We start from the raw sequence: 27,330 nt of genomic DNA, 5'->3' as shown, positions 1-27,330 counted from the left end.
GGAAATATCTTCACCCAGAGGGTGGTGGGGGTCTGGAACTCACTGCCTGAAAGGGTGGTAGAGGCAGAAACCCTCATCTCATTTAAAAAGTACTTGGATCGCCATTCAATAAGATCATGGCTGATCTGATCATGGGCTCAGCTCCACTTCCCCGCCCGCTCCCCATAACCCTTTATTCCCTTATCGCTCAAAAATCTGTCTATCTCCACCTTAAATATATTCAATGTCCCAGCCTCCACAGCTCTCTGGGGCAGAGAATTCCACAGATTTACAACCCTCTGAGAGAAGAAATTCCTCCTCATCTCAGTTTTAAATGGGAGGCCCCTTATTCTGAGACTATATCCCCTAGTTTTAGTTTTCCCTATAAGTGGAAATATCCTCTCTGCATCCACCTTGTCGAGCCTCCTTATTATCCTATATGTTTCGATAAGATCACCTCTCATTCTTCTGAACTCCAATGAATAGAGGCCCAACCTACTCAACCTATCCTCATAAGTCAACCCCCTCATCTCCGGAATCAACCGAGTGAGCCTTCTCTGAACAGCCTCTAATACAAGTATATCCTTCCTTAAATACGGAGACCAAAACTGTACGCAGTACTCCAGGTGTGGCCTCACCAATACCCTGTACAGTTGTAGCAGGACTTCTCTGCTTTTATACTCTATCCCCCTTGCAATAAAGGCCAACATTCCATTTGCCTTCCTGATTACTTGCTGTACCTGCATACTAACTTTTTGTGTTTCATGCGCAAGGACCCCCAGGTCCCTCTGTACTGCAGCACTTTGCAATTTTTCTCCATTTAAATTATAATTTGCTTTTCTATTTTTTCCGCCAAAGTGGATAACCTCACATTTTCCCACATTATACTCCATCGACCAAATGTTTGCCCACTCACTTAGCTTGTCTATATCCCTTTGCAGATTTTTTGTGCCCTCCTCACAATTTGCTGGAAAATGGGATTAGACTGGATAGCTCTTGGTCAGCTGGCGCGGACATGATGGGCCGAAATGGCCTCCTTTCGTACTGTAAATTTCAATGTTTCTACGACACCAGGGAGAAAGCCCATGCTCTTCTTCAAAATAATGGCGTGGGATCTTTTACGTTCACCTAAGAGAGCAGACGGGGCCTCGGTTTAACGTCACATCTGAATGACACCACCTCCGACAGTGCAGCACTCCCTCAGTACTGCCCCTCCGACAGTGCAGCGCTCCCTCAGTACTGCCCCTCCGACAGTGCAGCACTCCCTCAGTCGTGCCCCTCCGACAGTGCAGCACTCCCTCAGTACTGCCCCTCCGACAGTGCGGCACTCCCTCAGTACTGCCCCTCCGACAGTGCGGCACTCCCTCAGTACTGCCCTTCCGACAGTGCAGCACTCCCTCAGTACTGACCCTCCGACAGTGCGGCACTCCCTCAGTACTGAACCTCCGACAGTGCAGAGCTCCCTCAGTACTGCCCCTCCGACAGTGCAGCACTCCCTCAGTCGTGCCCCTCCGACAGTGCAGCACTCCCTCAGTACTGCCCCTCCGACAGTGCGGCACTCCCTCAGTACTGCCCCTCCGACAGTGCGGCACTCCCTCAGTACTGCCCTTCCGACAGTGCAGCACTCCCTCAGTACTGACCCTCCGACAGTGCGGCACTCCCTCAGTACTGAACCTCCGACAGTGCAGAGCTCCCTCAGTACTGCCCCTCCGACAGTGCAGCACTCCCTCAGTACTGCCCCTCCAACAGTGCGGCGCTCCCTCAGTACTGCCCCTCCGACAGTGCAGAGCTCCCTCAGTACTGCCTCTCCGACAGTGCAGAGCTCCCTCAGTACTGCCCCTCCGACAGTGCGGCGCTCCCTCAGTACTGCCCCTCCGACAGTGCAGAGCTCCCTCAGTACTGCCTCTCCGACAGTGCAGAGCTCCCTCAGTACTGCCCCTCCGACAGTGCAGAGCTCCTTCAGTACTGCCCCTCCAACAGTGCAGAGCTCCCTCAGTACTATAACTGGGAGTGCCAGCCTGGATATTGCACAGTGTTCCTAGAGTAGGGTTTGAACCCACGATCTTCTGACTCAGAGGTGAAATATTTGTAAGTGGGTGGGTGTAATGGGTTATTATCAGTCAAATCGGCACCATAGAATGTTTAACAAATGAGGGATGACTGGCTCAATGCTTTAAATGCACCACTTGCTGTGGTATAAAGCCATACAGACCAGAGACTCCCTGAAGTGTCTGATTTTGGCCAGTGAAAGTTGTTGGTTTTGGTAGCTTTACCCCAAGTTAGGGTGGGCAAATTTCAGCCAGGGTTCCTGCAGCTTTGACTCAACAACCACAACCACTTGTATTTATATAGCACCTTTAACGTAGTAAAGGATCTCAAGGGACTTCATCAGGAATTGTCAAAAAAATTGGCACGGAGCCAGATAAGGAGATATTCGAACAGGTGACCGACCGAAAGCTTGGTCAAAGAGGTAGGTTTTAAGAGAGAAAGAAAAACTTGCATTTTATAGCGCCTTTCATGACCACCGGGTGTCTCAAAGTACTTTACAGCCAATGAAGTACTTTTGGAGTGTAGTCACTGTTGTAATGTGGGAAACGCGGCAGCCAATTTGTGCACAGCAAGCTCCCACAAACAGCAATGTGATAATCACCAGATAATCTGTTTTCGTTATGTTGATTGAGGGATAAATATTGGCCCCAGGACAACTCAGTTTAACGTCTCATCCAAAAGACGGCACCTCTGACAGTGCAGCACCCCCTGAGTGCTGCACTAGGAGTGTGGCAGCTGGAATTTTGTGTTTAAGTTGCACTGGAGTGGGACTTGAACCCACGACCTTCTGACTCAGAGGCAAGGGTACAACCCACTGAGCCACTGGGCCAAATGGCCTACTCCTGCTCCTATTTCTTATGTTCTTATTTCCACTGCCCTTTGTGTGAAGAAGTGCTCCCTGACATCACCCCTGAACGGCCTGGCTCTAATTTTAAGGTGATGCCCCTTGTTCTGGACTCCCCCCACCAGAGGGAATAGTTTCCCTCTAACTACCCCATCAACTCCTTTAATCATCTTAAACACCTCAATTACAACACTCCTTAACCCTCTATACTCCAGGAAATACAAGCCCAGTGAATGCAACCTGGCCTTGGAATTTAATCCTTTTCGCCCCAGGCATCATTCTGATCAACCCTTTTAATTATTGTTTAATTGAGATCGCACCACGCAGCCTTCAGGCAACAGTGACGCACCATCGTCTCCCGACTGCACGCTCACCGGGAGCTGCCCGAGTCATCGGGACAGGGTGCCCGCATTGTTGGGTGGATGATGACGCAGGAGTGAATCAATCGACCTTGAGGAATTATTCGCTAATCAATACATTGTCAGCAGCAGCAAAGCAAATTTGTTTTTAAAAGAAAGACTTGCATTTATATAGCGCCTTTCACAACCTCAAGACGTCCCAAAGTGTTTTACACCCAATGAAGTAGTCTTGGAGTGTATCATCATCACAGGCAGTCCCTCGGAATCGAGCAAGACTTGCTTCCACTCTAAAAGTGAGTTCTCAGGTGACTGAACCGTCCAATACAGGAATTACAGTCTCTGTCACAGGTGGGACAGACAGTGGTTGAAGGAAAGGGTGGGTGGGGAGTCTGGTTTGCCGCACGCTCCTTCCGCTGCCTACGCTTGGTTTCTGCATGCTCTCGGCGACGAGACTCGAGGTGCTCAGCGCCCTCCCGGATGCTCTTCCTCCACTTAGGGTGGTCTTTGGCCAGGGACTCCCAGGTGTCGGTGGGGATGTTGCACTTTATCAAGAAGGCTTTGAAGGTGTCCTTGTAACGTTTCCTCTGCCCACTTGGGGCCGCTTGCATTTTGTAGGAGTTCCGAGTAGAGCGCTTGCTTTGGGAGTCTTGTGTCGGGCATGCGGACAATGTGGCCCCCCACAGTGTAGTCACTGTTGTAATGTGGGAAATGCGACAGTCAATATGCGCACAGCAAGCTCCCACAAACGGCAATGTGATAATGACCAGATCACCTGTTTTCTAGTGATGTTGATTGAGGGATAAATATTGGCCCAGGACACCGGGGGAGAATTACCCTGCTCTTCTTCGAAATAGTGCTGTCCACCTGAGAGAGCAGACTTGGTTTTACGCCTCATCCGAGAGACAGCACCTCCCTCAGTACTGCCCCTCCGACAGTGCGGCACTCCCTCAGTACTGCATCTCCGACAGTGCAGCACTCCCTCAGTACTGCCCCTCCAACAGCACGGCACTTCCTCAGTACTGCCCCTCCGACAGTGCGGCACTCCCTCAGTACTGCACCTCCGACAGTGCGGCGCTCCCTCAGTACTGCCCCTCCGACAGTGCGGCGCTCCCTCAGCACTGCACTGGGAGTGTCAGCCTAGATTTTTGTGTTCAAGTCCCTGGAGTGGGACTTGAACCCACAACCTTCTGACTCAGAGTCGAGAGTGCTGCCCAATAAGCACAAGCACAATCACACCCCCGACCCCCGCCCCATGTTCAATCATAGACTCAGTGATTTAATCCAAGTCGTGGGATCGCTCACTGTCAAGGTTGGAAGGGCTCTAGGACCCTGCATTACTACAGGAACACATCACTCTAACCAGAGAAATTGTTGCAAACTCAAACTCCATCCGGAGATCAGGAACAGACGGGGGGCTCCTGCCAAATGGGGAATGGGGGGAGAGATGAGAATGAGATCCCCCCCACCCCCGCCTCCCTTTTTTAGCCCCAGACTCGAGCAGTGGATGGACAGGGGTAAGAAAAATATAGAAACAATTTTGGAAAATGAGTATTCAATGGGAAAGTAATAGTAATAGTGCTTTGAGCCACGTTTTTTTTTAAATGGTTTTTGCAATGTCTCCCTGTTCTTTCCGTCCGGTGTTTAAATTGAGCTGGTGATGGGCAGGCCTAGCACGATGAGGTCGCTATTTCTCAGCGACTGGCAACCATGGTTTCAGGACTCCACCAAGCGCAGGGCAGAAGATGAGATAAATCAGGATATAGTTGGTTAGTTGGCACCAAGCTTTAGTTTTTAATCGCCCATGGAGTGTAGGAGGCATGAATGTTAATTGAGTGGGTGCCAAATAGGTTGTTGGAGTGTGATGGAATACTCTCCACTTGCCTGGATGAGTGCAGCTCCAACAACACTCAAAAAGTTCAACACATCCAGGACAAAGCAGCCCGCTTGATCGGTCCCCCATCCACCACCTTCAACACTCACTCCCTCCACCACCGGCGCACCGTGGCTGCAGTGTGCACCATCTACAAGATGCACTGCAGCAACTCGCCAAGGCTTCTTCGGCAGCACCTCCCAAACCCGCGACCTCCACCACCTAGAAGGACAAGGGCAGCAGGTGCATGGGAACACCACCACCTCCACGTTCCCCTCCCAGTCACACACCACCCTGACTGGGAAATATATCGGCCGTTCCTTCATCGTCGCTGGGTCACAATCCTGGAACTCCCTCCCTAACAGCACTGTGGGAGCACCTTCACCACACGGACTGCAGCGGTTCAAGAAGGCGGCTCACCACCACCTTCTCAAGGGGCAATTAGGGATGGGCAATAAATGCCGGCCTTGTCAGTGATGCCCACATCCCAGGAACAAATTTTTTTTTTAAGTGACAGGTGCGTGAGTCCATTAGGGTTTGGAGTGGTCTACTGAGGTAATTGTTCAAGGGGTTTTCATGAGGAAAGTGTTTGTGTCACGTCCTTTTATCAGTTGGCTGGGTGAAGGGAATGCGATTTGATTGATGGGATGTCGGACCGTGGTAGTTGACACGTTGGACAGGATTTACGACATTACCCCAATTCAAGTACGGAGCAAATGAGGAAGGATAAGATTCTGGGGCAGGGTAGGTCTTCAGAAGGACTTGGGGAAATTTTAGGTCACAAAACATATTTTTAACCCAATATATCCCCAGAGTGCTGACCAAACAAGATGGCAGCCAAAAGCTTCCATTGAATGATTTCAACGATTTTCTTTTATTCCCCCTTCTCTGTACAAGGTTGGTTTATCCCTTTGCTGATTGGTAGTTTTTCTATTTGCTCCTTGCCAGCCGTGGCTCAGTGGGCAGCACTCTCACCTTTGAGTCAGAAGGTCATGGGTTCAAGTCCCACTCCAGGGGCTTGAGCACAAAAATCTAGGCTGACACTCCCAGTGCAGTGCTGAGGGAGCACCGCACTGTCGGAGGGGCAGTACTGAGGGAGTGCTGCACTGTCGGAGGGGCAGTACTGAGAGCGCCGCACTGTCGGAGGGGCAGTACTGAGGGAGTGCTGCACTGTCGGAGGGGCAGTACTGAGGGAGTGCTGCACTGTCGGAGGGGCAGTACTGAGGGAGTGCTGCACTGTCGCAGGTGCAGTACTGAGGGAGTGCCGCACTGTCGGAGGGGAAGTACTGAGGGAGCGCCGGACTGTCGGAGGAGCAGTACTGAGGGAGTGCTGCACTGTCGGAGGGGCAGTACTGAGGGAGTGCCGCACTGTCGGAGGGGCAGTACTGAGGGAGCGCCGCACTGTCGGAGGGGCAGTACTGAGGGAGCGGCGCACTGTCGGAGAGGCAGTACTGAGGGAGTGCTGCACTGTCAGAATGGCAGTACTGAGAGAGTGCCGCGTTGTCGGAGGGGCAGTACTGAGGGAGTGCTGCACTGTCGGAGGGGCAATACTGAGGGAGCGCCACACTGTCGGAGGTGCAATACTGAAGGAGCGCCGCACTGTCGGAGGGGCAGTACTGAGGGAGTGCTGCACTGTCGGAGGGGCAGTACTGAGGGAGCGCCGCACTGTCGGACTGGCGGTACTGAGGGAGCACCGCACTGTCGGAGGTGCCGTCTTTCAGATGAGACATTAAACCAAGGCCCCGTCTGCTCTCTCAGATGGGTGTAAAAGATCCCATAGCACTATTTTGAAGAAGAGCAGGGGAGTTTTCCCTGATATCCTGGGCCAATATTTATCCCTTAATCAACATTAAAAATAGATTATCTGATCATTATCACATTGCTGTTTGTAGGAGCTTGCTGTGTGCAAATTGGCTGCCGACTTTCCTTCGTTACAACAGTGACTACACTCCAAAAAGTATTTTGTTGCCTGTAAAATGCTTTGGGACTTCCTGAGGTTGTGAGAGGCGCTATATAAATACAAGTCTATTTTTTCTTTGCCTCCAACTCTCTCTATGTGAAGCACTTTCAGATATTTGAGAAGCGTAATAAAGTGATCTACAAACTCCTTAACTAGAGTTTGCCCGAGGGATAGTCTTGGTTTGATCAGGCTATGAATCCTTTATCGCCATGCATGCGATTTTCTGCCACTCTAGTCATCCCTGATGAGGCCAGTTTCTCGATGTTGCAGAGAGCTGTGAGGGACGGAGCTCACATCACAGGACTGTTAAACGGGCCGCACTGGGATCGCAGGCCCTCGTAATAGCTGCTGTCGGCACTATGTTCTTCTCTTGGTGAACTGCCCTTGTAATTTATTCATTCCCCTCGTGACTCTGCAACTTGCGATTTAGGAACACAAGAATTAGGAGCAGGAGTCGGCCATTCGGCCCCTCGAACCTGCTCCACCAGTCAATGCGATCATGGCTGATCTTCGACCTCAACTCCACTTTCCCGCCCGATCCCCATATCCCTTGATTCCCCTAGACCCAAAAATATATCTTATCTCACCCGTTACAACAGTGACTACAATCCACAAGTACTTCATTGGCTGTAAAGCGCTTTGAGACGTCCGGTGGTCGTGGAAGGCGCTATAGAAATGTAAGTCTTTCTTGCTTTTTGAATATACTCAACGGTTCAGCAACCACAGCCCTCTGGACCAGAGAATTCCAAAGATTCACCACCCTCTGAGTGAAGACATTGCTCCTCATCTCAGTCTAAAACCGTGTAACGTATGCACCTGTGAGTATGCTCATAGGGAGCCCGGGTGTCCCTGGAGATGGAGCACACGGTGTCCGCCGGTACGCTCGTGGCCTTCTGCGAGAGGTGGGCACCGGAGGAACTGGAGTGCATCATCACCCTCGGCAACCAAATTTTAATTTGATCAATTCAATGTTAAAAGTTTAATTTGTCTAACGTGGATTGAGAACTGGTTGGCAGACAGGAAGCAAAGAGTAGGAGTAAATGGATATTTTCCAGAATGGCAGGCAGTGACTAGTGGGGTACCGCAAGGTTCTGTGCTGGGGCCCCAGCTGTTTACACTGTACATTAATGGTTTAGACGAGGGGATTAAATGTAGTATCTCCAAATTTGCGGATGACACTAAGTTGGGTGGCAGTGTGAGCTGCGAGGAGGATGCTATGAGGCTGCAGAGTGACTTGGATAGGTTAGGTGAGTGGGCAAATGCATGGCAGATGAAGTATAATGTGGATAAATGTGAGGTTATCCACTTTGGTTGTAAAAACAGAGAGACAGAATGGTGACAGATTAGGAAAAGGGGAGGTGCAACGAGACCTGGGTGTCATGGTACATCAGTCATTGAAGGTTGGCATGCAGGTGCAGCAGGCGGTTAAGAAAGCAAATGGCATGTTGGCCTTCATAGCGAGGGGATTTGAGTACAGGGGCAGGGAGGTGTTACTATAGTTGTACAGGGCCTTGGTGAGGCCACACCTGGAGTATTGTGTACAGTTTTGGTCTCCTAACTTGAGGAAGGACATTCGTTCTATTGAGGGAGTGCAGCAAAGGTTCACCAGACTGATTCCCGGGATGGCAGGACTGACATATCAAGAAAGACTGGATCAACTGGGCTTGTATTCACTGGAGTTCAGAAGAATGAGAGGGGATCTCATAGAAACGTTTAAAATTCTGACAGGTTTAGACAGGTTAGATGCAGGAAGAATGTTCCCAATGTTGGGGAAGTCCAGAACCAGGGGTCACAGTCTAAGGATAAGGGGTAAGCCATTTAGGACCGAGATGAGGAGAAACTTCTTCACCCAGAGAGTGGTGAACCTGTGGAATTCTCTACCACAGAAAGTTGTTGAGGCCAATTCACTAAATATATTCAAAAAGGAGTTAGATGTAGTCCTTACTACTCGAGGGATCAAGGGGTATGGCGAGAAACCAGGAATGGGGTATTGAAGTTGCATGTTCAGCCATGAACCCATTGAATGGTGGTGCAGGCTCGAAGGGCCGAATAGCCTATACTTGCACCTCTTTTCTATGTTTCTATGTTTTGTTGGTTTTAGTGCCCCCTTTAATCAGGGTGCACTTGATTCAACTAAAATAGTTGTAGAGCTGTTGCATTGTGAGTGGCTTAGTCAGTCATGTGATGTTGCCAAGACTCAATAAAACCCCAGCCAGTTGGGTTCGGGGGATCCACGATGGGGCAGGTGGTTGTGAGCCTGGTGGATGAACTGGTAATGTGTCGTGTGATTGTTAAACCTTTGCTAATAAACCAACTAGTTCTTAATAGCAATGAAGTTGCTATGAGTTCTTAAGCAAAGAACCCATGAAGCAAATGGCTGGCCCCTGAGTTCCAGACTCTCCAGCCTTGCAGCACTTACCCTGTTAATTTCTCAAGTGCTGCTCGAGTCGGGCTACTTTCCACAAATGGCAACTTAAAGCCCCCACCATCGGCGCATCAGGGGCTCGATTTGCCGTCGGAACCGTCCCGCTGCTCTGGTGGTTTTGGTGGGACAGAGATTGGCAGAGTGTGGGGCTGGCCGAGGGACTCTGTCTGAAGTGACCACATTCTGTTGGCTTTGCCCTGCTGGCTGGCGAACGTGATTAGCAGCAAAACCCGTCCGCGGTTTGCAGACCTGAGCGAGCGCCGTACGTACCTGAACATCGCGCAGCAAATTCCCTTCGGGATCCTTTCCGCCTCCCCCTCTCGTTCTCCTCCCCACCCCCACTCCCTCCCCTGCCAGCGATGGCGGTTGGCCCATTGAATATATTTAAGGTGGAGATCGACAGATTTTTGAATGATAAGGGAGTCAAGGGTTATGGGGAGCGGGCAAGGAAGTGGAGCTGAGTCCATGATCAGATTAGCCATGATCGTATTGAATGGCGGAGCAGGCTCGAGAGGCCGAGTGGCCGACTCCTGTTCCGATTTCTTGTGTTCTTTTGAAGATGATGGGGTAGAGATGTGTTTTGGGGCGTTGGTGGTCAATATCGGTAACAGCTGAGCCCTCTACCCCCATCCCACCCCGCCCCCCCCCCCCCCAGTACCTCACCCGACTACTTCCTCGACCTATGTAAGGGTGAACACCGAGGGCGCGGCTTTCCGCTCAGTTGGCGGCGGAGAGGCGAGCAGATACTTCCTCTGGGCCCCCGCGGGTTCCCCCTGACCCTGGCCGTATTGTCTGAGCCGCGGGGTGGGGGGGTGGTGTGGGCGGTGTGTGTAACGCGTGGGGCGTGAGCTCCCTCACCTTGGCCACAGAGGAGGTGCCAGTCTGCGGGTGGAACTGTGACGTAGCCGGCCTCAGTGGATGGCCAACCCTCCAGGGCTCTCCTGGCGTCTCCAGGAATGAAAGATTAATCTCCCCGGAAACTGCCGCCAGCAAAATCCTGGGAGAAAAATCGTAGCGGCGTTTAATGTTTTTTTAAATGACGCTCTTTTCACTCTCTTTATTTGCCATAAAAAGAACAATTGGAGATGGGGGGGGGGAAGCTGTTTGGACGAGTATTGATGGGCGTGTCGGCCGACCAATAGCAAGAGTGGGGAGGCGGGTCATTGGAGGTGAGGGGTCATTCGATGACACCTCCTGGAATATGTCCAACTGCGTTTCCCAGGCTACAACAGTGACTACACGTCAAAGGTGCTTCATTGGGTGTAAAGCGCTTTGGGACATCCTGAGGTTGTGAAAGGCGCTATATAAATGCAAGACTTCCCTTCCTTCCTTTCTTTCTTATCTCTTTCTTTCTTTCTCTTCCTTTCCTTTCCTCCCTGACCAGGTTTGGTGAGGATGCTGAGCCCGATGTGTGAAGTGGCCCGCGTGGTTGTCTGTGGGCAGGGACCCGCTATCTATGGGCGGTATTGACTTCGTTATCAATGGAAAATCAGCTCCGTTGGCAACACAGCAACTCGTTAAATAGAGGGCGACGTGAGTCTGTTGCAGGCCGCATCTGAGAAACACTACAACAAAAGGTAGTGTGAATAAACACACCAATCTTTTCCCTCGCACTTTCCCCAAGCCAGTGTCACAGGATAGATTCAGATGAGGAAGCTCTTTCAACCTCTATTGGCTCATCCTTCCAAAAAGATCACAGTCCAACAACAACAACAACTTGTATTTATATAGCGCCTTTAACATAGAAAAAGTCCCCAAGGCGCTTCACAGGTCCAACACCGCCTCCAGTGTGCCAACGCAGCCTTCGGTCGCCTGAGGAAGAGAGTGTTTGAAGACCAGGCCCTCAAATCTGGCACCAAGCTCATGGTCTACAGGGCTGTAGTGATACCCGCCCTCCTGTATGGCTCACAGACATGGACCATGTACAGTGGACACCTCAAATCGCTGGAGAAATACCACCAGCGATGTCTCCGCAAGATCCTGCAAATCCCCTGGGAGGACAGACACACCAACGTCAGTGTTCTCGATCAGGCCAACATCCCCAGCATCGAAGCACTGACCACACTCGACCAGCTCCGTTGGGCAGGCCACATTGTTCGCATGCCCGACACAAGACTCCCAAAGCAAGCGCTCTACTCGGAACTCCTACACAGCAGGCGAGCCCAAGGTGGGCACAGGAAACGTTTCAAGGACACCCTCAAAGCCTCCCTGATAAAATGCAACATCCCCACTGGGAGTCCCTGGCCAAAGACCGCCCTAAGTGGAGGAAGTGCATCCGGGAGGGCACTGAGCACCTCGAGTCTCGTCGCCGAGAGCATGCAGAAATCAAGCGCAGGCAGCGGAAGGAGCGTGCGGCAAACCAGACTCCCCACCCACTCTTTCCTCCAACCACTGTCTGTCTCACCTGTGACAGACTGTAATTCCAGTATTGGCCTGTACAGTCACCTGAGAACTCACTTTTAGAGTGGAAGCAAGTCTTCCTCGATTTCGAGGGACTGCCTATGATGATCAGACAAAAACTGAGACTGAGCCACAGAAGGGGGTATTAAGAAAGATGACTAAAAGCTTGGTCAAAGAGGTGGGCTTTAAGGAGCGTCTTAAAGGAGTTAGAGAGACGGAGAGGTTTAGGGAGGGAGTTCCAGAGCTTGGGACCCAGGCAGCTGAAGGCTCGGCCACCGATGGTGGAGTGAAGGGGTGAGATGTGCAAGGGGCCAGAGTTGGAGGAACGCAGATTCTGTGGAGGGTTGTGGAGCTGGACGAGGCTACGGAGAGATTTGAACACAAGGACGAGAATTTAAAATCTGAGGCGTTGCCGGACCGGTCAGCGAGCACACGGGTGATGGGTGAATGGGACTCGGAGTGAGTTAGGGCTCGGACGGCAGTATTTTGGGTGAGCCCAGGTTTATTGAAGGAACAAGATGGGAGGCCGGCCGTGAGAGTGTTGGAATAGTCGAGTCTAGAGATGACAAAGCACTGACCATGGAGTTCCCAAGTTCCATCCTCGGTCTTAATAGTGAGCCATAGAATTATTGTTCCCCCTTCCGCCCCATTGCAGCATCCAATTCTCTCTGAAGTGGCCCAGGGGTTTTCTCTATCACAGTCCTTTCCTTTGTGTCAACAACTACTTCCTGATGTCAGTCGGAAGTTAATCTTTCTTCAGTTTGACCCTTGAACTGGCTTCAGGGTTCGGCTTGAGGTAATGTCTCAGATCTACCATTTCCGTAACTTACTTTATATCTTATTAATCTCTCAGTCGCCTCCTTCCAAGGCGGAAAGGCCTATGGTTCCCTAGGCTTGCCTCCACACTCAGACCCCCCGTCACAAGGAAGCAGTCTTGTGGCTTGTTCCTGCACTGCCTCCAGGGCTCAAATAGCTCATCCCTCTTTTGGCTGAGATCTTAAACCGAGGCATCCCTCAGTTTTCCCACATTACAACAGTGACTGCAAAACTACTTCGTTGGCTGTAAAGCGCTTTGGAACGTCCTGAGGACGTGGAAGGTGCTATATAAATGCAAGTTCTTTCTTCATTTCTTACTTTCTGAATTTCTCTTTTTTTCTCTCTCTCATTCTCTCTCTTTCTCTCTTTCATTCTTTCTCTCTTCATTCTTTCACCCACTCCTTCTCTCGTTCCCACTCTGTCTCTCTCTCTCTTTCTCTCGCTCTTTCTCTCTCTCTTTCTCTCCCTTTCTCCCTTCCGTCCTCCCTTTCTCTCCTCTCTCCTTCTCTTTCTCTCTCTCGTTCTCTCCCTTTCTCCCTTCCGTCCTCCCTTTCTCTCCTCTCTCCTTCTCTTTCTCTCTCTCTTTCTCTCCCTTTCTCTCTCCCTCTCCCTTTCTCTCTCTCTTTCTCTCCTTCTCTCTCTCCTTCTCTCTCTTTCTCTCTCTATTTCTTTCCTCTCTCTCCTTCTCTCTCTTTCTCTCTCTCTTTCTCTCCCTCTCTCTCTCCCTTTCTCTCTCTCTTTCTCTCCTTCTCTCCTCTCTCTCTTTCTCTCTCTCTCTCTCTCCCTTTCCCTTTCTCTCTCTATTTCTTTCCTCTCTCTCCTTCTCTCTCTTTCTCTCTCTCTTTCTCTCCCTTTCTCTCTCCCTCTCCCTTTCTCTCTCTCTTTCTCTCCTTCTCTCCTCTCTCTCTTTCTCTCTCTCTTTCTCACCCTTTCTCTCTCCCTCTCCCTTTCTCTCTCTATTTCTTTCCTCTCTCTCCTTCTCTCTCTTTCTCTCTCTCTTTCTCTCCCTCTCTCTCTCCCTTTCTCTCTCTCTTTCTCTCCTCTCCTCTCTCTCTTTCTCTCTCTCTCTCTCCCTTTCTCTCTCTCCTTCTCTCTCCCTTCTCTCTCTTTCCCTCTCTCTTTCTCTCCCTCTCTCTCTCCCTTTCTCTCTCTCTTTCTCTCCTTCTCTCTCTTTCTCTCCTCTCTCTCTTTCTCTCTCTCTCTCTCTCCCTTTCTCTCCTTCTCTCTCCCTTCTCTCTCTCTCTCTCTCTCTCCGCTCCCACATACAGAGTAAATGCTTTGTAAACGTTTCTTCTGAACCGCGCCCATTTCCAGTCCCACATTATTCTGCTTCCCTGCCGCGATGATTAGCTGCAGGACCGGTTTGTTGTGTGTGCAAGGTGAGAGTGGGTTGCTCATTCAGCTCCCCGAGGCCTCCAGCATCTGCCGCTGCATTCAGCTGACAGATTGCTTAATGCAGGGAACCATTGATGGGAGAATCTTGGAGTTTTCTGGGATCTGTTTGTGGATTTTATTTCTCCTTGCGCCCATTTTTCTCTTCTCCTGTCCTGGAGTTGTTGGAATACATTTCTGTGGGTGTCAGCCCCCCTTGCCCCCGGTGCTGTGAATCCAGTCAGTGGGTGTCAGCAGGTTGCTCAATCATGGCGAGCATCACTGCAAAGCCTGATATCTATCCTCTCTCGCTCTTTATCTGTCAGTCCTTCTCTTTCTCTCTCTAACTTTCTATTCCCCTCTTTCTCCCCCTTTTCTCTCTCCCTGCTTCTTTCTCCCTCCCTATCCTCCTTTTCTCTCTCCCTCCTCTTTCTCTTGTTCCTTTCTCTCTCCCTCTTTCTTTACATTACAACAGTGAATAGCCTCCAAAAGTACTTCATTGGCTGTAAAGCGCTTTGGGACGTCTGGTGATCATGAAAGGCGCTATATAAGTGCAAGTCTTTCTTTCTCTCTCCCTCATCCTCTCCCTCTCCCCTGGTTCTCGCTCAATTTCTATCTCTCTCTTTCTCTCCCTGACTCCACCTTTCTCTCTCTCTCCCTCTCTCTCTCTCTCTCTCGTTGTTTCTCTCTCTCTCTTGCTTCTTTTCTCTCACACCTTCTCTCACCCACCTTCTAGCTCAGGGACACTGGCGATTTATACCCTCCCCACTAAAATCCTTGACAGGGTAGGTGCTGAGGAGCCTGGCTAGCTCAGTCGATAGATTGTGAGACTCTTAATCTCAGGGTCGTGGGTTCAAGCCCTACGTTGGGCGATTACTTTTCATTTGGAAAGCAGTGACAGGATCGGACCGAGTCAGCATGGATTTATGAAAGGGAAATTATGCTTGACGAATCTTCTGAAATTTTTTGAGATGTAACTAGCAGAGTGGACAAGGGAGAACCACTGGATGTGGTGTATTTGGACTTTCAAAAGGCTTTTGACAAGATCCCCGCACAAGAGATTGGTGTGCAAAATCAAAGCACATGGTATTGGGGGTAATGTACTGACGTGGATTGAGAACTGGTTGGCAGACAGGAAGCAGAGAGTCGGGATAAACGGGTCCTTTTCAGAATGGCAGGCAGTGACTGGTGGAGTGCCGCAGGGCTCAGTGCTTGGACCCCAGCTCTTTACAATATACATTAACAATTTAGAACATTAACGAATGAAGGAATTGAATGTAATATCTCCAAGTTTGCGGATGACACTAAACTGGGTGACGGTGTGAGCTGTGAGGAGGACGCTAAGAGGCTGCAGGGTGACTTGGACAGGTTAGGTGAGTGGGCAAATGCATGGCAGATGCAGTATAATGTGGATAAATGTGAGGTTATCCATTTTGGGGGCAAAAACACAAAGGCAGAATATTATCTGGATGGCGGCAGATTAGGAAAAGGGGAGGTGCAATGATACCTGGGTGTCATGGTTCATCAGTCATTGAAGGTTGACATGCAGGTACAGCAGGCGGTGAAGAAAGCAAATGGTATGTTGGCCTTCATAGCTAGGGGATTTGAGTATAGGAGCAGGGAGGTCTTACTGCAGTTGTACAGGGCCTTAGTGAGGCCCCACCTGGAATATTGTGTACAGTTTTGGTCTCCTAATCTGAGGAAGGACATTCTTGCTATTGAGGGAGTGCAGCGAAGATTCACCAGACTGATTCTAGGGATGGCTGGACTGTCATATGAAGAGAGACTGGATCAACTGGGCCTTTATTCACTGGAATTTAGAAGGATGAGAGGGGATCTCATAGAAACATACAAGATTCTGATGGGACTGGACAGGTTAGATGCAGGAAGAATGTTCCCGATGTTGGGGAAGTCCAGAACCAGGGGACATAGTCTTAGGATAAGGGGTAGGCCGTTTAAGACTGCGATGAGGAGAAACTTCTTCACTCAGAGAGTTGTTAACCTGTGGAATTCCCTGCCGCAGAGAGTTGTTGATGCCAGTTCATTGGATATATTCAAGAGGGAGTTAGATATGGCCCTTAAAGCTAAGGGGATCAAGGGGTATGGAGAGACAGCAGGAAAGGGGTACTGAGGGAATGATCAGCCATGATCTTATTGAATGGCGGTGCAGGCTCGAAGGGCCGAATGGCCTACTCCTGCACCTATTTTCTATGTTTCTATGTTTCTATATCATTCAGAAACCTGGGCCTCCTGATCCACAGGCCTCTGCTGCTCGCTGGGTAATCTGGAGGACGGGCTGGGATCGAACGCAGTGCATTTGTTTCTAAATGTTTTTGGTGCAAATTCTCCTCATCCAAAGGTTAAAGCTTTAAAAGCATTTATCTGCTTCCAACCTGCACAACCCAGCTTCTTGCAATACCAGAGGCTCCCATTTCTAGGCCTTGGGTGTTATAATGCTAACCGGTTATTACAGCGTGATGGGTTTATTGTTCCTGGAGGTGCAAACAGTGACTGGGTAATCTCAGGCTGCACCAGCTGAAGGGCCGTGAGCAGAAATGGAAAAGGGCTTTTGTTTAATCGCCCCACCATCGGCGGCCGTGCCTTCAGCTGCCTGGGTCCTAAACTCCGCTATACCCTCCCTAAACCTCTCTACCACTCTCTCCTCTTTTAAGACGCTCCTTACAATCTACTTCTTTGACCAAGTCTCTGTCCTAATATGTGGCTCAGTGTCAAATTCTGTTTGATAAGAAAGAAAGACTTGCATTTCTATAGCGCCTTTCACAAGTTCAGGATGTCCCAAAGTGCTTTACAGCCAATGAAGTACTTTTGGAGTGTAGTCACTGTTGTAATGTAGGAAACACGTCAGCCAATTTGCGCACAGCAAGCTCCCATAGACAAAATTAATACCCAGATCATCTGTTTTTGTGATGTTGGTTGAGGGATAAATATTGGCCCCAGGACATCGGGGATAACTCCCCTGCTCTTCTTCGAAATAGTGCCATGGGATCTTTTATGCCCACCTGAGAGAGCAGAAAGGGCCTCAGTTTAATGTCTCATCCAAAAGATGTCACCTCTGACACTCCCTCAGTACTGCCCCTCCAACAGTGCAGCACTCCCTCAGCACTGCTCCTCCAACAGAGCAGCACTCCCTCAGCACTGCACTGGGACTGTCAGCCTGGATTTTTTTTGTGCTCATGTCTCTGGAGTGTGACTTGAACCTATGACCTTCTGACTCAGAGGCGAGATTACTGCCCAATGAGCCACAGCTGACACTAACACTCCCGTAAAGCCCATTGGGATGCTTTACTACGCCAAAGGTGCTATATAAATGCAATTTGTTGTTACGTCTAATAAAACCTGCAGTTAAAAAGAGGGAAATATAATCCACCACCGGTTTGTGGAGATCTGAAACAAAATACCAAAGGAAGAACTCTGGTCTCTGATCTCCGGACGTTTCACAGCCTCTGAACACGAGGATGAGAATTTTGCAATCGAGGCACTGTGGGACTGGGAGCCAATGTAAGACAGCGAGCACAGGGGGCGATGGGTGAGCGGGGCTTGGTGCGAGTTAAGACATGGGGGCAGCGAACACAGGGGGTGATGGGTGAGCGGGACTCGGTGCGAGTTAGGACACGGGGGCAGCGAACACAGGGGGTGATGGGTGAGCGGAACCGGGTGCGAGTTAGGACACGGGGCACAGAGGGTGGTGGGTGAGCGGGACTCGGTGCAAGTTAGGACACGGGGCAGCGAGCACAGGGGGTGATGAGTGAGCGGGATTCAGTGCAATTTAGTACACGGGCAGTGAGCACAGGGGGCGATGGGTGAGCGGGACTCGGCGCGAGTTAGGACACGGGCAGTGAGCACAGGGGGTGATGGGTGAGCGGGACTTGGTGTGAGTTAGGACACTGGGGCAGCGAACACAGGGGGTGATGGGTGAGCGGGACTCGGTGCGAGTTAGGACACGGGGCACAGAGGGTGATGGGTGAGCGGGACTCGGTGCGAGTTAGGACACGGGGCAGCGAGCACAGGGGGTGATGGGTGAGCGGGACTCGGTGCAAGTTAGGACACGGGGCAGCGAGCACAGGGGGCGATGGGTGAGCGGGACTCGGTGCGAGTTAGGACACGGGGCAGTGAGCACAGGGGGTGATGGGTGAGTGGGACTCGGTGCGAGTTAGGACACGAGCAGTGAGCACAGGGGGTGATGAGTGAGCGGGACTTGGTGTGAGTTAGGACACGGGCAGCGAAGGTTCGGGTGGGCTCAGGTTTACGGACTGGGGCGGGGGCAGGATGGGAGGCCGGTTAATAGTCTCTGCACAGAGAGCAACTCTTGGAGCGAGTTCACCCACAGCTCTGCTCCAGCTACATGTGACTGGTGTGGTCTCCCACCAGCAGCCCCAGCTTTACATCCGTGGCTCAGGGGGCAGCACCCTCGCCTCTGAGTCAGAAGGTTGTGGGTTCAAGTCCCACTCCAGGGCCTTGAGCACAAAATTCTAGGCTGACACTCCTAGTGCCGTACTGCCGGAGTGCTGCACTGTCGGAGGGGCAGTACTGAGGGAGCATCGCACTGTCGGAGGGGCAGTACTGGGGGAGCATCGCACTGTCGGAGGGGCAGTACTGAGGGAGCATCGCACTGTCGGAGGGGCAGTACTGAGGGAGCATCGCACTGTCGGAGGGGCAGTACTGAGGGAGTGCCGCACTGTCGGAGGGGCAGTACTGAGGGAGCGCCGCACTGTCGGAGGGGCAGTACTGAGGGAGTGCTGCACTGTCGGAGGGGCAGTACTGAGGGAGCGTTGCACTGTCGGAGGGGCAGTACTGAGGGAGCGCCGCACTGTCAGAGGTGCAGTACTGAGGGAGTGCTGCACTGTCAGAGGGGCAGTACTGAGGGAGCGTTGCACTGTCGGAGGGGCAGTACTGAGGGAGCGCCGCACTGTCAGAGGTGCAGTACTGAGGGAGCGCCACACTGTCAGAGGGGCAGTACTGAGGGAGCGTTGCACTGTCAGAGGTGCAGTACTGAGGGAGCGCTGCACTGTCGGAGGTGCCGTCTTTCGGCTGAGACGTTAAACCGAGGCCCCGTCTGCTCTCTCAGGTGGATGTAAAAGATCCCACGGCATTATTTCGAAGAAGAGCAGGGGAGTTCTCCCCGGTGTCCTGGGGCCAATATTTATCCCTCAATCAACATCACTGAAACAGATTATCTGGTCATTATCACATTGCTGTTTGTGGGAGCTTGCTGTGCGCAAATTGGCTGCTGCGTTTCTCATATTACAACAGTGACTACACTTCAGAAATACTTCATTGGCTGTAAAGCACTTTGGGGCATGAGGTGGTCGTGAAAGGCGCTATAATAATGCAAGTCTTTCTTTATGGAATCCAGATTAGAAAAAAACTCAGTGCCAAGCAACTAAAACTTCTCCATTTTCCCTATTTTGATTCTTCTAAGTTTCAGTTTCCAAAATGTTCTTTACTTTCCATTTCTGTACCTGGCTGTCAGTTAAAGGCAGTCACATGTTTAATTAATGCAGATGGATTGTTGTTTGCTGTCTCTGAGTCACAAGATTATTTCTTGCTGGTCCATCGAAACTATTGGCCAATCACCTTCCTAAAAGATAGACTTGCATTTATATAGCGCCTTTCACAACCACCAGACGTCTCAAAGCGCTTTACAGCCAATGAAGTACTTTTTTGTAAATATTGTAAACGCGGCAGCCAATTTGCGCACAGCAAGCTCACACAAACAGCAATGTGAGAAATATAGAAATGTAGAAACATAGAAAATAGGTGCAGGAGTAGGCCATTCGGCCCTTTGAGCCGACACCACCATTCAATATGATCATACCCCTTGATCCCTTTAGCCGTAAGGGCCATATCTTACTCCCTTTTGAATATATCTAACGAACTGGCCTCAACAACTTTCTGTGGTAGAGAATTCCACAGGTTCACAATTCTCTGAGTGAAGAAGTTTCTCCTCATCTCGGTCCTAAATGGCCTACCCCGTATCCTTAGACTGTGACCCCCCCAACACTTCCCCAACATCGGAAACATTCTTCCTGCATCTAACCTGTCCAGTCCCATCAGAATTTTATATGTTTCTATGAGATCCCCTCTCATTCTTCTGAGCTCCAGTGAATATAAGCCTAGTCGATCCAGTCTTTCTTCATATGTCAGTCCTGCCATCCCGGGAATCACCTTTGCTGCACTCCCTCAATAGCAAGAACGTCCTTCCTCAGATTAGGAGACCAAAACTGTACACAATAGTCAAGGTGTGGCCTCACCAAGGGCCTGTACAACTGTAGTAAGACCTCCCTGCTCCTATACTCAAATCCTCTCACTATACAGGCCAACATACAATTTGCCTTCTTCACTGCCTGTTGTACCTGCATGCCAACTTTCAATGACTTCAGATAATCTGTTTTGGTGATGTTGGTTGAGGGATAAATATTGGCCAGGACACCGGGGATAACTCCCCTGCTCTTATTTCAAAATAGTACCGTGGGATCTTTTACGTCCACTTGAGAGAGCAGATGGGGCCTCGGTTTAACATCTCATCCGAAAGACGGCACCTCCGACAGTGCAGCGCTCCCTCAGTACTGCTCCTCCGACAGTGCGGCGCTCCCTCAGTACTGCTCCTCCGACAGTGCAGCACTCCCTCAGCACTGCCCCTCCGACAGTGCGGCGCTCCTTCAGTACTGCCCCTCTGACAGTGCAGCGCTCCCTCAGTACTGCCCCTCCGACAGTGCGGCACTCCCTCAGTACTGCCTCTCCGACAGTGCGGCACTCCCACAGTACTGCCCCTCCGACAGTGCGGCGCTCCCTCAGTACTGCCCTTCCGACAGTGCGGCCCTCCCTCAGTACTGCCCCTCCGACAGTGCGGCGCTCCCTCAGTACTGCCCCTCTGACAGTGCGGCACTCCCTCAGTACTGCCCCTCCGACAGTGCGGCGCTCCCTCAGTACTGCCCCTCCGACAGTGCAGCACTCCCTCAGTACTGCCCCTCCGACAGTGCGGCGCTCCCTCAGTACTGCCCCTCCGACAGTGCGGTGCTCCCTCAGTACTGCCCCTCCGACAGTGCGGTGCTCCCTCAGTACTGCCCCTCCGACAGTGCAGCGCTCCCTCAGTACTGCCCCTCCGACAGTGCGGTGCTCCCTCAGAGTGTCAGCCTCAAGTAATGCCATGGGATCCCTGAACCAGTAATGAGTTGTGCCCCGTTGATTTTATTGGATAAATTCTGTGCTGTGAGTGACAAAGACATGCTTACAGAGTCTGGGGTCCAGCTCTGACCCACACTGCCTTTTGAGCCAGGCTTTCCTGCCGGAAACACTGAGATTACCATCGAATGTTTATTTTTATCGTGGATTGAAAGCGACTCTTCTGAATAAAGTATTGACTAGAACTCCTTTCAATCCCTCATTCCCCCCCACAACCCTTTATTCCCTTATCGCTCAAAAATCTGTCTATCTCCGCCTTGAGTGATAAGGGAGTGAAGGGTTATGGGGAGCGGGCAGGGAAGTGGAGCTGAGTCCATGATCAGATCAGCCATGATCTTATTGAATGGCGGAGCAGGCTCTAGGGACCAAATGGCCGACTCCTGCTCCAATTTCTTATGTTCTTATATTTTGGATCACCTCAAGTTTACGTAGGGTAGAATGTGGGATGCTGGCCAGGAGTGCGTTCAAATAGTGAAGTCTAGAGAGTTTACTCGCTGCGTAAAAAATGTTTTTTTAATTCTCCTCATCCACCTCCCCATTGTTATCTTAAAACTCGGCTGCCCCATACCCTAACCCGCACCAAGTCCCGCTCACCCATCACCCCCTGTGCTCACTGACCTACATTGGCTCACGGTTAAGTAATGCCTCGATTTCAAAATTCTCATTCTTGTTTACAAATCCCTCCATGGCCTCGCCCCTCCCTATCTCAGTAATCTCCTCCAAACCCACCCCCACCCCCCGAGATCTCTGCGCTCCTCTAATTCTGCCCTCTTGAGCATCCCCTGACTATAATCGCTCCACCATCGGTGGCCGTGCCTTTTTTCATGAAGCCCCAAGCTCTGGAACTCCCTCCCTAAACCTCTCCACCTCTCTACCTCTCTCTCCTCCTTTAAGACTCTCCTTAAAACCTACCTCTCTGACCAACCCGTGCTAATTTCTCCTTGTGTGGCTCGGTGTCAAATTTATTTATTTTGTCTTATGACACTGCTGTGAAGCTACGTTAAAGGCGCTATATAAATGCAAGTTGTTGTTGTGATCGGGAACGCGCTGGCTGAAAGGGCGGTGGTAGCAGATTCAATAGTAACTTTCAAAATGCACTTGGACAAGTCCCTGAAAGGGGGAAATTAGCGGGGCTATGGGGAAAGAGGTAGGGAGCGGGACTAATTGACAGGCATGATGGGCTCAATGCCCTCCTGTGCCGTACGGTCCTATGGCCGAGAAATTCTGGTGTTTGCGCCCCGGCTAAGTTCCGCGGGAGTTTATCGGCGGCGGTAACCCCGTCATTCTCTGCTCCGCTGCGCCGGGCTATGACATCATCACTGTGCGCAGCGCCCTGTTATCGCCCCCCCCCCTGAAGCCGGGCTGGGTGATACCAGCGACAGCTTCAGGGGGCGATAACCGGGCGATGGTTACAGGGGAGGTGGCAGGCAGGTTTTTTTTTTAAATGCTGATTTATTTCTGCGCCCCCCCCCCCCCCCACCCCCCCACCTCCCGTTGGCGCTTCGAACATAACGCGGGTCCCGTGCCGCGATCGCTCAGCCCGCCGCGCTCTGCTCGAGTGCGAGGGTGTTGGCACGGCAACGCCACTCCCCAGTGGTCCAGGGGGGCCCCTTTCACCAGCGCAGTTTACACCTTGAGCCCCTCCCTTTAACAAAGCGGAGAGCCCCCCCCTCCCCCTCCCGACCCGTCCACCCCAGAGAGGAAATGGGGTAAATGGGGTGCGTTATTTTGCGCTCCACTTCCTTTCGGGGGCAGGCGATCCCAATTTTTCGAGTGGGGTGTGGACTTCCATGCCTGGTACAAAAGTCCCACCTCCCGATGGAATTTCACCCCCTGTGAGTCCATAATTATTAGAGTTTTTCATGTCACAGTTTCTCTGCTGTTGTTGGGGGCAGTGGGGGTGGGGTGAGAGGGAGGGGAGTGGGTGGATTGAAGTGACCTGTTCCAGATGGAGGGGTTGCTTTCCTCGCAGTCGGTCACTCGCTGTAATGTTCTGTGTTACTCACTTTGCATCGGGTAGCCCGGGCAACCTGCAGGACGTTCTTTAGGGAGATGAGTTGTGGTCAAACCAGGAAGCAGTGATCAGGTGATGCCGAGCATGGATTTCAAAAACAGCGAGTAAAATATCGCTGGAGTGCACGGCCGAGGGAAGTGAGAACTGTTGCAATTGTGGTGACTTCCCAACACACCACTCGCACAAACGTCACCTTCCATAGACAAGCCCACACTGACTCTGCATTGAAGCTTGGCTCGTGTGTGAAATACTTTGCAAACTGCCTACAAGCCGCCATTCCCCTAGCCCACCGGGTCAAATTTCCTCGAAGGATCTCCCCAGCCCCGACCTCGCATCTTTCTCCAGTTTCTCTCCGATCACCTCTCTTGACCTCTCCGAGTTCAACTTGCCCGTGAGACCCACTTCCTGCTCCCTTGACCCTATTCCCACCAAACTGCTGACCACACAACTTCTCTTCCTGGCTCCCATGTTAGCCGACATTGTTAACGGTCCTCTCTCCTCGGGTACTGCCCCCCTCTCTCTCAAACTTGCCGACATCACCCCCATCTCCTCAAAAAAAAACCTTGCCCTTTGCAAACTACCGCCCCATCTCCAAACCCCCTTTCCTCTCCAAAGTCATTGACCATGTTGTCGCCTTCCAAATCTGTGCCCATCTTTCCCGTAACTCAATGTTTGAATCCCTGCAATCGGGTCTCTGCCCCTGCCACAGCCCTGAGATGGCCCTTATCAAAGTCACAAATGGCATCCTATGTGACTGTGACCGCGGTGAACGATCGCTCCTCGCCCTTCGCGACCTGTCTCCAGCCTTCGACAGGGTTGATCACACCATCCCCCTCCAATGCCGCTCCTCCGCTGTACAGCTGGGTGGGACTGCAGTCGCCTGGGTCCATTCCTATCCAGCCTTAGCCAGAGGATCTCCTGCAATGGTTTCTCTTCCCGACCTGCGGTGTTACCTCTGGGGTTCCCCAATAATCTGACCGAGGACCTCCCCTCCTTCGTAATCCCTTGAGTTTAGACAGTTGAAGAGTGATCTCAGTGAGGTGTTTAAAATGATAAAATGATTCAACAGAGTAGATCTAGAGGGCTCAAGTTTCGGAGCCCCCCCGCTAGAACGGCGCACATCGGAGAGGCCCGCCTAATTTGTAGAACTCAAATTGCGCCAAATACTTAGCTCGCGATTCTCCGATATCTGTAGGCCCGTTTCCAGCTCGGCTCAGCGCAGCAGGAGCTGCTGGGGGGGTCAGAGCTACAGCCCAGCGCCAGAAACAGTGCCGGCAACTGCGCGCGTGCGCAGTAACTCCTGGCCCTCCCAGTGCGTCCTGTCTCCGGGCGACCACCCTATCCCAGGCCGAGTGGCCGGACACCGCTTACCTCGTCGGCAGCGGGGCCCGCCCAACGTCCTCGGCAGGGCCCGTTCAGCATCTTCTCCCCCCAACCCCCATTCATCTTCTCCTCCCCCTCTCTCTCCCCCCCCCTTCTCTCCCCCCCACTTCTTCTTTCTCCCCTTCTTTTCCCCCTTCTTCTTTCCCCCCCTCTTTTCTCCCCCTCTCTTTTCCCCCCTCTCTTCCCCCTCTCTTCTCCCCCCTCTTCCCCCCTCCTCCTCCCTCCCCCCTCGCTGTCAGAAACACACAGAGAGACACTGGGGGAGCCCCGTCCTAGTCGAAATAATTTTTTATTTATTGATTGAATTTTTATTATTTTTTTTATTTTTAATTTTTTGATTTTTTTTGATTGATTTATTGGTTGATTTATTGATTTATTTATCATTTATTATTGTTGATGGCTCTTTATTTGTAAAAGTGAAGTGTTTCATGTTTGTAAACCTCCCCTCCCCCCCCATCTCTCGTTCCCTACGCCTGATTTCCAAGTGTAGGCAAGGTTTTTCTGAGCGTACAAAAATCTACACTTACTCCATTCTAAGTTAGTTTGGAGTAAGTTTTTGCTACCTAAACTTGTAAAACAGGCGTAAGTGGCCGGACACGCCCCCTTTTGAAAAAAAAATCTTTTCGAGAATGGAACTGTTCTAACTGACTAGAACTGGAGCAAACTAAATGCCAAGAATTGCAATTCCTAAGATGCTCCATTCTAAACAAGTTGCTCCAAAAATATAGGAGTAACTCAGGCCGAAACTTGAGCCCAGAGAAACTATTTCCTCTGGTGGGAAAATCCAGAGGTAGAAGACACAATCTAAAATTCTGCCCTCTTGGACATGCCCCTCTCCCTTTGCACCACCATTGTCGGCCGTACGTTCAGCTGCCAAGGCCCTAAGCTCTGGGCCCTCTGCCTTTCGGATCTCTTTTTCTTCCTTTAAGACCCCCCCTTAAAACTTACCTCTTTGACCAAGTTTTTCGTCATCGCTCCTAATATCACCTTCTTTGGCTCGAACAACTTTACTCATTAAACCTCTGTGATGCGTATTGGGGACTTTTTCCTATGTTAAATGCGCTATATAATTGCAAGTTGCTATAGTGTTGCCACAAGGCAAAAAAGGAATCCTTCCATTCTTGGAGATACCCTGTAACGAATGCAGCCAAAGTGAAATAGAGACAGAGAGAGGTAAAAAGAAAAGGAGAGAATCTTTCCAAACAGGTAGAAAGTACCCCGTGGACTGAATATATTGAACAGGCTAAAAATTAATCTGTATTTATTTAGAAAGTAAAATTATATAGAGTCAATTCAGATTAATCAATCAACAGATTAAAGAAAATGAATACAGACTTTAATTTGCAACGTTAATTTAAAGCTGTTTTTTTAAGTCAAAGAACAGAAGTGCTTTTTTTGTAAACTCTCATACTTTTGAGGCCTTAAATCCCTCAAACCTAATTTCATAGAATTGTAGAATGGTTACAGCACAGAATGTGTCCATTTGGCCCATCGATCCCATGCCAGCTCTCTGAAGAAGCCTTTGTTGAATATACTTCATCCTTTTTTCAGTCGAGCCTTGTGAATGAACACAGCACAGAGATAACGAGGGAGAACGCTTGGTAACCGCTTGGCTCCCTATCCGAGCTTGAATCACATCTTTTATTAAGAAGGCCGACGGAATACTTGCTTTTATTAGCCGAGGCATAGAATACAGGAACAGGGGGGTTATGCTGGAACTGTGTAAAACACTGGTTAGGCCACAGCCAGAGTACTGCGTGCAGTTCTGGTCACCACATTACAGGAAAGATGTGACTGCACTAGAGAGGGTGCAGAAGAGATTTTACAAGGATGTTGCCTGGACTGGAGAATTTTAGCTATGAGCAAAGATTGGGTTGTTTTCTTTGGAACAGAGGAGGTGGAGGGGAGACCTTATTGAGGTGTATAAAATTATGAGGGGCCTGGATAGAATGGATAGGAAGGACCTATTTCCCTTAGCAGAGGGGTCAACAACCAGGGGGCACAGATTTAAAATAATTGGTAGGAGGTTTAGAGGGGATTTGAGGGGAAATATTTTCACCCAGAGGGTGGTGGGGGTCTGGAACTCACTGCCTGAAAGGGTGGTAGAGGCAGAAACCCTCACCACATTTAAAAAGTACTTGGATATGCACCTGAAGTGCCGTAACCTACAGGGCTACGGACCAAGAGCTGGAAAGTGGGATTAGGCTGGATGGCTCTTGGTTGGCTGGCACGGACACGATGGGCCGAATGGCCTCCTTCTGAGCTGTAAGTTTCTGTGATTCTATGAATTAGTTGCAGAGCAGAATGCTGTGTGTGTCTCGAGGGTCCCCATTCAGCCCGCTGCAACATAGACCCCTGGAGCGAGGAGAGTTGGGAAAGTATATAAAGTTAGTGATCTCCTGCCCTGTGCCTTTGTAACACTTTTTAAAGCCTGCAGCTTCCACCCAGGCCTTGTTGACAGAACCGGCAGCAAATGCTGGGCTTGAACATTAACCACTTACCACAGTGTCAGGTGAAGGGGCTTCCTGGCTCGGACTGAGAGGAGCCAGAAATGCTGAATACTCACAAACAACCCACTTCCTATGCGTTGGTTTTCTAATGTATTTTGTTATTGTAATTATTCCATGTCAGTATGTTTTTATCTCTTCCTCTCTCCA

At 50.8% G+C, this 27,330-nt stretch overlaps 1 protein-coding gene and 1 non-coding gene across 3 annotated transcripts in view; both read left to right on the top strand.

Annotated features, from left to right (window-relative positions):
* Positions 1 to 27,330, top strand: part of LOC139228313 (protein phosphatase 1H-like) — a 64,047-nt gene that overhangs the window by 2,504 nt on the left and 34,213 nt on the right. The gene's annotated exons all lie outside the window — the stretch shown is intronic.
* Positions 14,873 to 14,945, top strand: trnak-cuu (transfer RNA lysine (anticodon CUU)). The gene has a single exon. It is a non-coding gene; the product is annotated as a tRNA-Lys (tRNA).

Source organism: Pristiophorus japonicus, chromosome 17 (genome assembly GCF_044704955.1).
Source record: "Pristiophorus japonicus isolate sPriJap1 chromosome 17, sPriJap1.hap1, whole genome shotgun sequence".
Taxonomy (NCBI): Eukaryota; Metazoa; Chordata; class Chondrichthyes; family Pristiophoridae; genus Pristiophorus; species Pristiophorus japonicus.
Note: the sequence above shows the minus strand (reverse complement) of the source record. Positions and strands in the feature narration are given on the sequence as shown.